The following is a 15,755-nucleotide window of genomic DNA, read 5'->3' on the forward strand; positions in this document are numbered from 1 at the left end:
ACAGGGACAATTTTACTTCCTTTTCAATTTGGATGGCCTCCTTTCTTCCTTCCTTCCTTCCTTCCTTCCTTCCTCCCTCCCTCCCTCCCTCCCTCCTCCATTTCTCTTTTTTCTTCCAGCTTTACCTTTATTCCACAATTACCTGTTTATTTATCTGTATCTTTTTCCATGAAGGAAGTAATAAAATCAACCCTGTTCACCTTAATGTCCCCATTGCTAAACAGCACCCGGCACAGAGTAGGTATCAAATACATTTCTGTTCTTTTTGTTAATCACTTGACATTCTTCAAACATAACATGCATTTTTAACCTTCTAAATTTTTATTTATGCTACTTCTTAGGTATAAAAGACTGTTTCTTCAATTGATTTTTCTCATGTCTAAGAATTGTTTTTTGCCCATGATTCTCAAAATGTGCACCAAGGCCTTGGGAACACCACAGATTGTTCATAGGGAGCACTGCAAGATATTTTAAATTTTTGAGGAAATAGAGCAGCATCGGTAGATACTACATGAATTACCACTTTAGATTGTCCTATATTCCTTTCAATGACACTATTATCTTTGTGGAGCTGCTCTTTAGTGGTTTCCATGATAAAAAGCAAGTACCACATGAAAATTAATGTGGAACAGAAAATATGGATGTTAGTGTCCATTGTGATTCCAAGTGTTGAGAAGATGCACAGACCCACCAGGTTTCTTAGTCTCCTATAGATAATGATAGATGAAATTGAAATAAAAATACTACTTTTACCTTTCAAATTATATGCATTAGATTTTAAACAGCCGCTAAGCTTTAGAACACAAAAATTTGCTAAGCTATTTGGATCTAACTAACTCTTAGATATTTCTTTTGGCCTGCATGAGGAGGGTATAAGAAATTACTGAGATGCTAAGGGCACTGTGAACCAAGAAACCTTGAAAATCTCTGCATTATCTGAAATCAGTGTTCTAATTTCATGCTTTTAGGCCCAATCGACAAAATTGAGTTCATTCGAATCTACTTCTCCAAATTGCTACACATTTGTGGAATTGGTCATTTTTAAGTTGACTGTGGTCTATTAAAGGCAACACATGATAAGGCCTGTTTTCCTCTCCTCCCTCTCCCACGGAATCCCCTTCCCCTCTAGCTCCTGCTTCTCCCCTTCTCTCATTGGTATACACAAATTTCCTTTTATATGGGTTAGCATGGCTGAGTAAAACAATTGCTGATTCTGAGTCATTTTTCCACCTACTAGTAAAGGGAATGATGGAGATACATCTCCCCATGTGTTGATTAGAGCTGAGGGCCCTATTAAATGAAAGAAAGTGTATATTTATCTCCTCCCCTTGGTGTGCTCTACCCTTTTATTTGCCATTGGTCTTCAAATAATTACCTTGTTAGGGTCAATGAACAAAAATTTTAGTTCTTGCTTTGAAGTAATTATTTTGTTAAACTTAACTGCAATCATTCTTATAGCACCTGTTTCCAACAAAGTAAGAGTCACAGTGTGTTTCCTTTTCTCAGGTATTCAAAGTGACACTTAATTAAGGTAAAGAAAACATTTTCCAGGGTATTCTTTACCATTTTTCTGCTGTCCCTTTCCTTTAAGAGCTCCCATTTGGATCCATTTGCTTCTTCTATCCCTTCTAAATCTGTAATAGAATCTTCAGCTGCAGTCTTTGCCTGAACCCATTGGTCATCTACATGCTTGTGCTATACATAACTGCACCACAATTCACTCTCACACCATTCTTTCTTTGTCTACCGTGGTTGCCACCACCTCCCCTAGACCTCTCAGGAGAAAGGGAATAAAGAAATAGAATACATTGCATTGCAACATTTTTTTTTTTTTGGTCTGTTTGTTTGTTTGTTTTTAAGACACCAGGGTGTCCTGAGAGACCAGTTTAGGAAGGAATCAAGAGGTAAACATGGGATCATGTGGGAAAGAGTCCAGGAAAGATATAGATAGGAATGCTTCATAGGAAGCTATAGTTTTACCATCCTTCTATCTTGCGACTGAATTGAAAGGGGTAGTATTATGTGTTTCCAAATGGAAATGGTCTCTAGTCTCGTATAATGGCATCTTTTGTGTAACTTTCAATGGAATTATTTTTCTCCAGAAGGTCAGATTTTTTTTGTTTCGTTGCCTGTTTTTGGTAGCCAGTCATTTGTTTACCTGACACATCTGGTCAGCAACTAATAATGACGGTATCATCTTACTCAAGTTGAGAAACTCAAAAAAATGGTAAGATTAAGAAAGTGTTGCCCCTTCCCGAAAGTTATATAATGGATTTCGAAAGAGTTTTTTTCGAGTTAACCATTGCTCTTTTGGTCTGCTGAGTACTCATTTCCTTCAACGGCTGAGACACAAAATGAATGGGCATCACATATATTTGTTATACAGTAGACCCTTGAATAACACAGGTTTGAACTGTTTGCATCTACTTACACACAGATTTTTTTTTTTGATAAATAGAGTTCTATAAATGTATTTCCTCTTGATTTTGATTCTCTTTTTAAGAAGACTTTGTATTTATTTATTTACTTATTTAGAGCATGAGTAGTGGAGGGCCATAGGGAGAGGGAGAGAGGGAATCTCAAACAGACTCGGCGCTGAGCCTAGAGCCGGAAACAGGGCTCAATCTCAGGACCCTAAGATCATGACTTGAGCTGAAATCAAGAGTCAGACACTTAAGTGACTGAGCCGCGCAGCCGTCCCTCTTCCTTATGATTTTCTTAACATTTTGTTTTCTTCAGCTTACTTTATCGTAGAATATGGTATACAATTGTGTCACAATATGGGTCACAATATGTCACATATGACAATATGGTATGTCACAATAGGGTGACATACAAAATATGTGTTAATTGACTGTTTTATGTTATTGGTAAGGCTTTCAGGCACAAGTAGGCTATCATTTAAGTTTTGGAGGAGTTGAAAGTTACATACTTAAGTGTAGATTTCAACGGAGCGGGGGTCAGTGTCTCTAACCCCTTCATTGTTCAAGGGTCAACTGCAATTTTGTTTTAACAAATGATCTGAATTTTACAATCAGGTAAATAGTCCCAAATGTTAATGTGGTTTTGTTTCTGTGGTATATATTGTACCAACTATATTGGCTTTTCTTCTTACTTTTTTTTTTTTAACCCATAGCATTCTTCTTATTCTATACATTATTCAAGAAAGCTTTATTTCGATAAACCTGGTATATAGACCTTTTGTTTGCCCATCAGCAGAAACATAAGGAACCAGTATATCTCGAAGAGACCTTGATATGTTATTAGAGTTTTCTCCTCTCCCTCTTTCCAACCTTTTCTTGCCTGTTCCTTTGCACTTATTTGCATCTGAATCTCTAGCAATGTTAAACAATATTATTCTTTTGGTCAATACATGAGAGGAGAATTGATCACTGTTAACTTCTGGTTACTTTCATTTTTTTTCCATTCTAAAATAATTAAGTCGATGATCTCCAAATTTCTTCTTTCTTTTCATTCCTTCCCTAGCTTTATGCCTTTCTTCTCCTTCTTACCCTTCCTTTCCTTCTCACTCCCCTTTTCTCTCCCTCATGCCCTCCCTCCCCATTTCTCTTTCTGTTTTTCTCTTTTCCCTTAATTATCACACTGAGCAACATCATAATATTATTGTTCTATAGTCATGATACACTTAAAAGAAATTCTGTGTGACCAATTACTCATTTCCTCCTAATTGCTAGCCTTTTAATTTCTGGCATGGAATACTGGTAATATGTTTGGAACTGAGGAAATGAGAGGGATTTTAGAGATTTTAGGTAATCTACACCATCATACAAACTCATTTTTAAAATAAATTTTTTTAAATTCAATTAATTAATATATAGTGTATTATTGGTTTCAATAATACAAACATATTCGTATTATTTCATCAGTTTTGTATAACACCCACTGCTCATCCTTAATGTCCATCACCCAGTTACCCCATCCCCCAATTCCTTCCCCTCCAGCAGCTCAGTTTGTTTCCTATCATTAAATGTCTCTTATGGTTTGTCTCTCTCTCTCTGATTTCATCTTGTTTTAATTTTTCCTCTCTTTCCCTATGATCCTCTGTTTTGTTTCTTAAATTCTACATATGAGTAAGACCATATAATAATTCTTATGCTGATCTAGAGGTTTAGAGGTGTTGAGTTCATATATGATGTGCCACATGTCTTTTATGTCAAACAGCTAAAAGAATAACACCAAAGTTGCAATCAAATTTCATAGTAGATTTTGAGTTAGTCTGCTTTAGTTGAACTGTTGTATAATATTTTATATAATTATGTGGACTTTTCTGTAGCATTGAACATTTGCAGAAAATAAGAATGTAATTTGTTCCTGTGCTGCCAAAAATTGCAAAATTCCTGTCATAAAAGAGACCTCAGCACTTTTGTGAAAATCTTAGCCATTTACAAGTCAATAGGATGTGGAAATTGATAGCAGCTGACAGGCATGGTTTGTGTGATGGGAGGTTTTAGTAATAGGTTTTTTAATGGCAGTTCTTCACAGAATAGGGACAATGTAAATCTGACTTATTTTTTAATTTAAATGTGAGTTACTGAGAAATAGTTGGGATGTAAAAGTGAATATGATGCTAAATAATTATTTACTCTTTGAAATCCAACTTCACTTCTTACCTTGTTTTTTTCTTTTTAGACTTTATTCTCTCAATAATACCCCAAAATGTCCAGTGCTCTTGGACACACACCTTAGGATAAGGCTCATATTTGGGAGCTAGTTAAGAAAGAAATATTCAAAAGTAAGACCCAACAAAGGATACTGTGCCACGTATTGAGGACCTGTAAGTCAAGGCTGTGGGGGGGGGTCTTGTGTTTGACAGTAAGATGTGGTCAGGAAAATGTGAGAGGTTAAATAGCTCTGGGAGAGGTAAGGTGAGGACATGACTGTTTATATCTGTAAGTTTGGGCTACTTAATATTATGTTACCTTGGATTGGACAAAATCTGGTCAACAGCTCCATGAAACACCCTCGGTTATGCTCTCCTTGCTTACAACTTTTGATTTTAGCTTTCCCCTTCCTTAATCAAGAATCCATTTCCATAGAAACACAAATAGAAAGAGCATCATGAAAGCAATTTGTCTGCTTCTGCCTCTATTTAAATGGAAATGGAATTTACAGGAGTTGAAAAAAAGAAAGAGCTTTAATAAGTAATATTTTTAAATGCATCCTTCAAATTTAACCCTCTCAACTTACAAGGTAGTTACTGGTGGCTGAAAATTTGAAGCACAACAAGGCAATTTTGTACCTGGAACAAATTAAGGCCTGCACTTAAGCTAACATAGACTTCTGACCTTGAAATGCATGCTGATCTCAGCTGTTGCTGCAAAATCTGTTACCTTTTCTATCTTAGGGGCATTTCTTCCTTCTTCCTTCTTAGAAAGAGCACAATGGTGGGAGGGTGACCATGGGGGGAGTAACTTTGGGTCCTGAGTTTTAATTTTTTATCTGTTTCCCAATGTCCCATAGAACTTTTCTGCTTTGAGCAATATTTTAAAATATTATATGTTTATTAATAATAATTACTGAACTCTAAATTGTTATTATACAATTATTTATTAGTAATAAATGCTATATATTTTAAATATTAACTGAGCACAAACCATAGGCAAGATATACGGTGAAAATGTAAGAACTTCACATTTTATGAGGAAATTTTCCCATTCTGGCTTGCACAGTGCTGAACAAACAAAATGTTTGTTGTTAATCAATACAGTAAAAAAATGATTTGCAATATGAAATAAGTTTGGGTCTTGTTAAAAGTCATTTAGTTCATTTTTCATTTTTAAAAAGATATTTTGTGGGGCACCTAAGTGGCTCAGTTAGTTGAGGGGCTCACTCTTGATTTCAGCTCAGGTAATGATCTCAAGGTCCTAGGATTGAGCCCTGCATAGAGCTCCACACTTAGTGGGGAGTCTGCTTGAGGATTCTCTCCTTTCTCTGCACCCTCACCCTGTTTGCATGCTATTTTTTTTTAGATAAATAAGTAAATCGTTAAAAAAATGTTTTTAAAGATACCTTGCTAAGCATTTGAAATTATTTCCAAGCTTTTATTTGAAAAGCACCTCTTGAATATTTTTAACCTACAGAATTATAAGAATTTAATTTATAGAAAAATAAGCACAGATCAAGATTGAACATGACTTATTGCAGTAGTTCTTTTTACTTCAGTTGGATGAATCAAATAGATTGCTGACTGTAGTATTTGAAGTGTTAGCTTTGCCAGGATCCTATTTTATAGATGATGTGGGAGGAGTGGTGCGGGGAAGGAGAAATGACAGAGTCCCGGGGGGAAAACAAGTAGATTTATGGCTTTCTAATGTCATGGAGAAAGCTATTTGAAGAATAGTCAAAAAAGACATTCTTTTTTTCATCAAAAGGTAAGGTGAAAATAAAAGGATCTGTTCCCCTCTCCCCAGTAACACTCACTGAGGCAGAGAGAAGCATTTGACAAGAGAGCTGCCACCAGGCATTTGGGGGGTTGGGGGGCTACATGGTAAAGGGTGAAGGAGCTGCTTCATCTTGAACTTCGCACTGCAGTCACCTGGGCAGTGGCTGGAACAGGCACCTGAATTCAATGAAGAGTTTGTTGTCATAAAGTCTCCACCTTATGAAATTGTAGCCTGAGACTGAAGGGTCTTTGAGATTTGGATTTCTGTCCTAACCCAAGGGAAGGGTCCAATCCCACACACTGCTGAGTAGGTTATAAAAGGATACAGAATACAAGAAGCCCAGATAAGAACAGGACAATGACATTTCTGTCAGCTAAGGCCACATTTTAATCATATCTTAGAAATTTAAAATATTTAATAGAGGATCATATTATACCTGCAGCCATGTTGTGTGTATGCGTGTTTTTTTTTTTTTTCTTTTACAGTTGGCTATATTTATTTGTGCTTACATCAGCATTTTTACCTCAAAGTAATATGATACAGTTTAAATGTAGGTAAATGGATGTCATTCATTAAATTCCACGTCAAGAAATGCTTTCTAGGGACACCTGGGTGGCTCAGCAGTGAGAGTCTGCCTTTGGCTCAGGGCGTGATCCCAGAGTCCTGGGGTGGAGTCCCACATCGGGCTCCCCGTGGGGAGCCTGCTTCTCTCTACCTCTCTCTCTCCTTCTCTGTGTCTCTATGAATAAATGAATAAAATATTTAAAAATGCTTTCTATATTTATCCCCAGCATTAATTTATTCCACACAGAAGGTGTTTGAAGAGGGCTAGAGCACCGCATAGTCATGGCTCTGTGCCAGAGCCTATAGCAGTGCCTGGCATTAAACAAGCACCTCATAATTGTGGAATGAATGAATAAGGTAGGTACTGGTAAGGAGAGAATCTCAAACCGGGTGGCCCTAACTGATATTTATGGACAGCATGTTGGTTTCCGCAGTGGGCATAAGAGATGAGGATGAAATCCCTTAAGGCTGTTTGGACAAGCTCTGTTGTACCTAAAGGTTTAGGGTAGAAAGAAATGTGAATTTCAGTGTCATAGACCTGCCCGTTAATTCTGTGACTTTGGTAAAGTTATTTAATCTTCCCAAGCCACATGATTTTAATTTGAAAACAGGGAACCAATTTGGTGGCTTCTTGTAAGGATTACATGACATGGTACAGTGACTGACCCACGCCAGCAGCTGATATTCAACAGTATAGTTGGAGCAAAGAATTGCGAAGTCATCCTCTTCTGATTTGTAAGCTGTGTTGGTTTCCAATGTCACAGTTTTATACTGGGGTTGCTTCATTATCAAGCAATTTAATAACACAGCTCCATTCCTCCTCCTTCGCCTCGACCCCCCCCCCAATCTCCCCTTCAGAAGCTTTGACCAGACTCATTCCTTCCCCAGACCCACAATCTTTGCGTTTGGTTCCGAGCCCTGCTCAAGCCACTTCTCTAGTTGAAATGTCCCCCTTCTCTTCTCCATCTAGTTGCTCACTATGTGTGATGGCTCATTTTATGCACCACCCTGACTGGCCATGGGGTGCCCAGATTAGACATTATTTCTGGGCAGGTCTGAATGAGATTAGCATTTGAATCAGTGAATTCAGCCAAACAGATTGCTCTCCCAGTTGTGTATGGGCATCATCCAATCCATTGAGGTCCTGAATAGAAAAAAAGGCAGAGGAAGGAGGAATTTACCCCCTTTCTCTGGCTTCATTGCTTGCGCTGGGACAGGTCATCTCATCTTGTCCAACTCTCAGGCTGGGATTTACACATCCTCAGCGCCCCTGGTTCTCAGGGCTTTCAGATTCTGACTGACTTACTTATACTACTGGCTTTCCAGCATCTCTGGCTTGCAGACTGAAGATCATAGGACTTCTCAGCCTACATAATTGTGTGAGCTAATCCTTCACAGCCTCCTTCTCTATTTATAAATAAAACAAATTTTTAAGGGGATCCCTGGGTGGCTCAGTGGTTTAGGCCTGCCTTTGGCCCAAGGTGTGATCCTGGACTCCCGCATCGGGGTCCCGGCATGGAGCCTGCTTCTCCCTCTGCCTGTGTCTTTGCCTCTCTCTCTCTCTCTCCATGTCTATCATAAATAAATAGATAAATAAATAAATCTTTAATTTTTTTTAAATATATAAATATGTGTGTGTGTGTGTGTGTGTGTATAACCAAACTGGCTCTGCTTCTCTGGAGAACCCTGATTAATACATCATCTTTAAGATTTACCTTGTTCGGGATGCCTGGTGGCTCAGTGGTTGAGTGTCTGTCATGCTCAAGGCATGATCCTGGGGTCCTGGGAGGTTCTGCCTGGAGCCTGCTTCTCCCTCTGCCTGTGTCTCATCCTGCCTCTTTCTCTCTGTGTCTCTTTCAGACATTCATTTATTTATGAATAAATACATTAAAAAAAAAAGATTTACCTTGTTCATGAAGATTGTCTAACTACTTGTTAGGCAGGTACTTGTTTCACATTACTCTCTTCTGACTTTGGCTTTCTACATAGTGTTTCTTTTGCTCTGACACTTATTCCTCTGTTCTTTTTTTTATTGTTCTCTATTTACTGAGTGTGTAAATATTTTGGCTCTGAGGGTGCAAACATTTTGGGTGCAAGGGCCATGGCTAGCATTTAGCACAGTGTCTGACACATAATAGGTGCTTAATAGATGAATATTTGAATTGATCAATTTGAATATATTGGTGATGTTTCTCCCTCAATATTCAGAACTGTTCAGGTCATGTAACAGGTGATCAGTATTCTGAAGAGCATACAAGAACCTCACCTCGGTTGGCCCACTTACATCAGCTGTCTGGAGCAGGTTGTGTATTTGTGACCTCTCAGACAAATTCTCTATTTTCCTTCAAACTAGAATCAGATTGCAACGTGGTTTTCCTCTACTATTTCCAGCAGATTCTGGAGTGCCTTCTTTCCGTGGGTGAATGAATTGCTCTTCAGCAAAGAGAGCTGAAGCCCCCAGGAGGAGCCATTTTTCTTCTAAAGCATTTCTCTGCCTTCGGTCATCATAGGATTAGCAGAACATATTGAAAAGATTATTTTTTATTAGCACCCTGTGGTGTCTCTATTGAGACTATCATACATAAAATGACAATAGAAACTATGAAATGCTGGCCCTTTAGGACAGAATCTATTTTATTTTATTTTATTTTATTTTATTTTATTTTATTTTACACAAAAGGCAGTATAAGGATCTGACAGCAGCAGGCAACATTTTACTTTTGTGACAAGTGCTTGCTTATCCCCAAATAGGAGTGCCCCAAAGCGTGGGGACAGCCATCCAGAGAAGCTAAAGTCATCATTTTTGAAAAAAAGATTTCTTTTCATATGTATAGTTTTTATCTGGACACTGATTATAACCCTATAGTTTGATTCCATCACATCCCACTGTGTTCTGTGACATCCGTTTTTTCCTTCTGTTCTCATCTGGACCTATTTCTCCAGTTTTAAGCTTAGATTCATTGTTGTTAAGTTTCAACACAAGGAGAACTGTCAATGCCAATTAAATGATCCAAGCAATGATCCTGATGGTATACAGGTTCAAATCCCACGTCAACTCTAGTCAATTCATAAGAACTGCCGGGTGTGCTGGATTGGGAGAAATTTACAGGTGGTCTGTGGGCCCCACAGGAAAGAATGTCATGATTAATCAGAAGTATCTGCCTTGAGAGAGGGCGGGTGTATTTATCCTCTGGAAAAACATTTTTCTCTCATGCCAAAGACTTTAGTCACTAACTATTCTGACCGAAAAGCCCATTATCTTCTTTGCATCTTACAACTTTAGGTACAGTGCACCAAATGAATAAAACTGAAAGCGAGCATCTTGTCATAAAAAACCCTCATATATCCATGTGGCAAAAAAATTATAATATATAGAAAGTATAAGATGAATAGTGAAATTCTCCTTCCCTGTCCTTTCATATATTGACTTCTGGAACCTCTCTTTAATGCAAATGCTAACCACTCTTTGGATATCCTTCTAGAAAAATGCTGAAATAGGATTGAACTAGAAAAAAAAAATTAAGCCTATTCCAAGTTGCCAGGAGCTATGCTAACAAATAATCTGGTTCCTACTCTCAGGAGGCACACAATCTAGGTGGACAAAAATAACACTGGAAGGGGTGTGGAGGGAAGCCTTGAGGGAGCAGGGAAGCAGCCCTGAGCTGGAAGGAGTCTGAAATCACTCCAGGGGCCAAGCTGCTATGGCAACTCTGCCTTCACCTGTGGTGTACTAACTTCCCTGAGGAAAACTACACCGTTCACCTGCTTTCTGCCAGAGATGAATGATGGGAAGGCACAAGCATCTGGCACAGGAGGTAGGAAGCCAGGGAACACAGGGGCAGCTGGGGGAGGAGGAGCCATGTTACTGTGCTCCTGGCCTGAAGGGCAAGATGCCCTTGATTCCTCAGACATTTCTGCACAGTCTGTTTGGGAGTAATTACCTGCGATATGAGGCCCTCGGGTTTAAAATACATTTGTAGAGCCCCTGGAGTATTCATAGAAAACACCCTTTTAACCTTGACAGATGAGCACTCTGCAGAAGCCCCTTTCTCCCATCGTGTGGAGTTGGCCTCCTCCTTCCAGGGTCCAACTGCCAAGATTTCTGCCAGCTTCTGGTGGTGGCAGTTGTGCTCTGATTCTGGATTATTCTGAGAAGCCTTTAGGTGTTCACATGCTCAACTCTTCCTCTTCTGGGCAAGGCGCTTCCAGGCTTCACTCCTCTGAGCAGCTGCCCCATAGTGGAGGAGACAGTTGTTTAGCCAGTTGACACACAGTAGCCACGAGGATCTTCACTGGTTTTGTGACCCACAGGGGTATCATCACATGTGACTACCAGCAATAATGAGAACCAACTTTAGCCCCTTTTCAGGAAATTTTTTTCTCTTTCATTTTATTTCCACTTAACCACTGGACAGGTTTAAAGCTCTACCTTGTAACAACAGTCTCTTTAAATATAAGGAAGAGAAAACACCTTCTGTAAGTGCTTGTACAAGCCTGGTGTGGGCACATCCTTAGATTCCAAGGTGGACCTTTAACGCTGACTCAGCAAAACCCACCAGAGGAGGTTAACCTTACCTGGACTGGAAGAAATATTATTTCTAGGGCATCTGCTTCCTTGATTCATCAGGAAGAAATATCGCACAAGGCTTGAAATTTCTCTACCTCTTTGGTATCATATAACCAAAATCCTCAGAAGTTCCTCCATAGTGGTTTATGTCGAGTGGCCTGATCAGATGGAGGCCAGTGGTGCAGGTGGTGAAAGAATTCACCTAAGGCAGAACAAAGGAGATAGAAGTTTACTTCCTCATTAATTTTTAACATTTTATTTATTTATTTGAGAGAGAAAGAGCGAGGGAGTGAGCACAAGTGGGGTGAAGGGTAGGGGTAGAGGGAGAGACATAAGCAGACTCCCCGCTCAGTGGAGAGCCCGATGTGGGGCTTGATCCCAGGAGTGAGATCATGACCTGAGCCCAAGTTGGATACTTAACGGAATGAGCCACTCAGGTGCCCCAGAAGTTTATGGAATACACTACAAGGGAGCAGCTGGCAGGACAGCAGAAGAGAGACTGTCTGCCAGGAGGTGGTAGTAGGGGGCTATAGGTTGGGGATAGGGGAAGCTAGGAGCTATGGGAAGGTATGGAATTTTAGTTTTTGGGTTCCTGTGCCTGGTTGTAAGTCACCCATTGGTCAGCAGGGCCTATGGCTATTTTGAAGTGGGTCGCCCGATGGGCCTGCTTGCATTGGTCACTGTGGACCCTCTTACTTCGCTCAGCTTTCTGTTGTTCAAGTCTGTTGCCTAAAAGCGGCCTCTACAATTTAATATAAAAAGCATACAGTGTCCTCATGTTAAATTCTATTTGCTTAGATATTTTGTTAGCATAAATGTATGTTGAAGTCCTACTATGAAACTTAATCGATAGTAAGACAGAAACATTTGTTTGTCTTACAGATCTTCTACTCTGAAGCACTAGCTTAAAACCCCCATCACTAGAAAGCTCCAGGTCTGCTCGGTAAGGTGCTGTCACCTTTCTAGGTAGGTGCTTTGAAAATAGAATCCCTACTGTCTCTTCTGAGTGGAGCTGGGATTTAATGGAGGTGAAGAGCAAACCTACAAGATCAAAGTCTCCTAGACCCCCACTAGAGAACACCATGCATAGAGAGAGGACTACAGCATAAAAGCTTAAGAAATATTTTACACTGGAATGCTTGGGTGGCTCGGCTGTTGAGTGTCTGCCTTCGGCTGGGGGTGTAATCCTCCTTCCAAGAATCGAGTCCCACATTGGGCTCCCTGCGAGGAGCCTGCTTCTCCTTAAGTCTATGTCTCTGCCTCTCTCTCTGTCCCTCATGAATAAATAAAATCTTAAAAAGTGTATATTTTACACTTATCCTCAGTATTCACAGCTATCTAGGTGCAGGTTGGTGGTGTTTATATTAGTGTGGCATTCCAGAAGTATTGGACATGCATATGTTTATGGGGTCATGACTCATACATATATCCAACCCCCTTTGCGTTTTATAGGCATTTCCATTTCATATATTCAAAACTGAATTCAGGGTTTTTCCTAGGTCCTCGAATATGCCATACTCTGACTTGCCTCAGGACCTTTGCACATGGTATTTTACCTCTTTATTTCCCTCTTAGCTGGTTCTCAGACACCTCTTCAGATCTCAGACTAGAGGTCATTTCCTAAGGGAGTTTCTCTCTGACTTTAATGACGAAGCTTCCTAAGGGAGTTTCTCTCTGACTTTAATGACGAAGCTGGATCATCTTTTATATATATATATAGTATGATTATTTGATTAATGTCTGCTTGCCTCAAAAAAATAGACAGTAAATACTTTGAGGGCGGGATAATATCTGCTTCAGTTCAACAAATAATATTGGCTATCCCACTGATCAATTTCTATGATTCTTTCAAATCATGGCTTTTCTATAGGGTCAATCCTGTGCTTTGCCTCTTTCTTCGAGCCTCTTTCTTCGAGCCCCCTTTGGGGTTTCTGCATAGGATGATATATGAAGCTGAGTTTAAATGGATTTCTCTTCAAGTGAATGGATCTTTGTTATTCTTTCATAAATTTATGAAAATAAAATAGCAAAATGGTGTTTAGGTGGATTGAAACTCTATTAGTTTTTCTGTAATTTTCCCAATAACCCCCACTGGCTTGTGGTCACTTTATCTGATCCAGACACATGTATATGTCTCATCCCACGATGAACCAGATAGTTCTTTATTACATCCTGCATCTTCTGCCTCATTTAGCCATCCTGCAAGCATGAAACACTGCTCAGAAATGCAGCAGAGTGGAAATGCAACTGAAGATCAATGAAAATGTACAATCATGACTATGACATGATTTAAACTGAATATATTGCTGTCAAAAGGTCACTGTATTATTTTGGTTGATGTCATTTCTATGAAATTCAGTCTTTAGCAGCATTAAAAATTTCATAAAAGAAAAACCCGCTTAGTTTCTTTTGTAAAATGAAGGCAAGAGACAGGCATGAGCCCTTGGCTTACTCAAAATATTTGTTATTACTTCTGAGTCTAGCAAAAAAGACTGTCAATTGTTATACTTCATTTCGATTAATTACATTGCTGGAGATCACTTACCTAGATCCATGTCATTTTTTTTTAAATTACATTTCAGCTACCTGTGTAATGAGGGAGAAGAACACTTAGCATTTTTCAAACTTGTCTGAGTATTATTTGTTGAATATATAAATATGTGCTTAGTCTCTTTTCTTGAGATAAAAGACTTCTGGTAGGATTACTCACCTAGTTTATGACATCCACTCCCTGATGCTGATAGTAGCTTGATTATCAAATCAGGTCATGATGCTTGGATTATTTGGGAAATAATTTTAGAAGTCATTCAGTGGAATGATTCTACAGATAAAGAAGGATCCCAACAGAGGCATGAGGTGTCAGAGAGAGGCAGACATGAAACAGCTCTAATGATTATTCATGTGTATCTTCTGAGCAACATTTATTAAATTTGTTTTTATGTGGTTCAAAGCAGTTTGAAATTTGACCTCTCATTATTGTTTTGATTTTTATTCCCAGAGTTTATCTGTGTGCAGGGGAGTTACAATGCTGAGCTATCTGTCTGAGGGTAATCACAAGCACCTGAAGAATAAGAACACAGAATGGAAAAGACTTTGGATAATGCTCTCTCACCACTCCATCCCCTCTGCAAAGCCATGTAACTCGTTTGATGTGCTATTCACAGTACATGGATTTTTTTCAGGTCCCTTGGAGATGATGTCATAGTGTAAAGCTATAATGCACTGAGAAATAAAGGAACAATAGATTTCCATGACTTTAAAAGTTTAACTTTGGGAGGAAATAAGTGAAACAAAAGGCAGTTTGCTTACTGTCCCTCCCCAAATTTGAGTTTAGCCTCACCCTGGAAGTAAAGTTCAGATCATTCAGCTTTATAGGTCTGTAGAATGCCTGATGCAGCTATGCTCAGGGTAGTAAAAATTCTGATGAGAATCATACATTTATTCCCATTAGGGCTGATAATCCATTATTCCAGGGTTCTGAGCTTTAGGCCAATGTAGCATTGGTGATCTCTTGTTCATCTCATGTACTTTTATGTATTTCTAGTTTATCGTTTGGTCAACGAAAATTGCAAAATGATTTTTTTCTTGAAATGTATTGATGGGCATACATTTCACATATGCAGGGTTCATATGCAGAAATAGGGTCCATAAGCACAAAATTTCCTAAAGAGGTCCTTTGTGGTGAATAGTTGTTGAATCCTTGAGCCACAACATCTGCTTACTATGGTGATGAGTGATACGAATTGTTCCTGAGATCTGGCCAGTCCAAAGGGCCACAGAGTTCTGGGCAGATTTATTTTATTGAGGGTTAGCTGCAGAAAGCTGATTGTATTTCAGACTGGACTTTGAACTTGGCCTCTGTGTCAAGAGGAAGCAAACCAAGTTGTAGCACGTAGCATCATGCACAGCTGTGCATTCTGAAGGGGTTGAGGAGCAAGGCTTAGTGGGAAATGTTGAGAAGCATTTCAGAGCCAGCATGATAGCTCTAGGGCAGCATGTCTTCTCTCATCTGGAGCTCCCACAGCTCTGCAGGTCTCCCTCAGCTGAGCCCTGTTCCTCCCCACTCCCCCTCTCCTACCTACCCCCTTGCATTATTCTGAAACCTGCCCAGGATTTAGTGTGGCCACTTATTAATCCTTATACTGCAGCCAAAGACAGAGGTGATCAAGGGTGTCCTGGCAGACAATCAAGCTTACTTTTTATTTTATAGCTGATTGAAT

At 39.3% G+C, this 15,755-nt stretch overlaps 1 long non-coding RNA gene across 1 annotated transcript; it reads left to right on the top strand.

Moving 5' to 3' along the window:
* The first annotated feature begins 2,882 nt into the window (after nucleotides 1–2,882).
* On the top strand, nucleotides 2,883–14,793 carry LOC111098917. The gene is made up of 3 exons (XR_005370011.1): nucleotides 2,883–3,038; nucleotides 12,418–12,501; nucleotides 14,534–14,793. It is a non-coding gene; the product is annotated as an uncharacterized LOC111098917 (long non-coding RNA).
* Nucleotides 14,794–15,755: the final 962 nt, after the last annotated feature.

This window comes from Canis lupus, chromosome 15 (genome assembly GCF_011100685.1).
Source record: "Canis lupus familiaris isolate Mischka breed German Shepherd chromosome 15, alternate assembly UU_Cfam_GSD_1.0, whole genome shotgun sequence".
Taxonomy (NCBI): domain Eukaryota; kingdom Metazoa; phylum Chordata; class Mammalia; order Carnivora; family Canidae; genus Canis; species Canis lupus.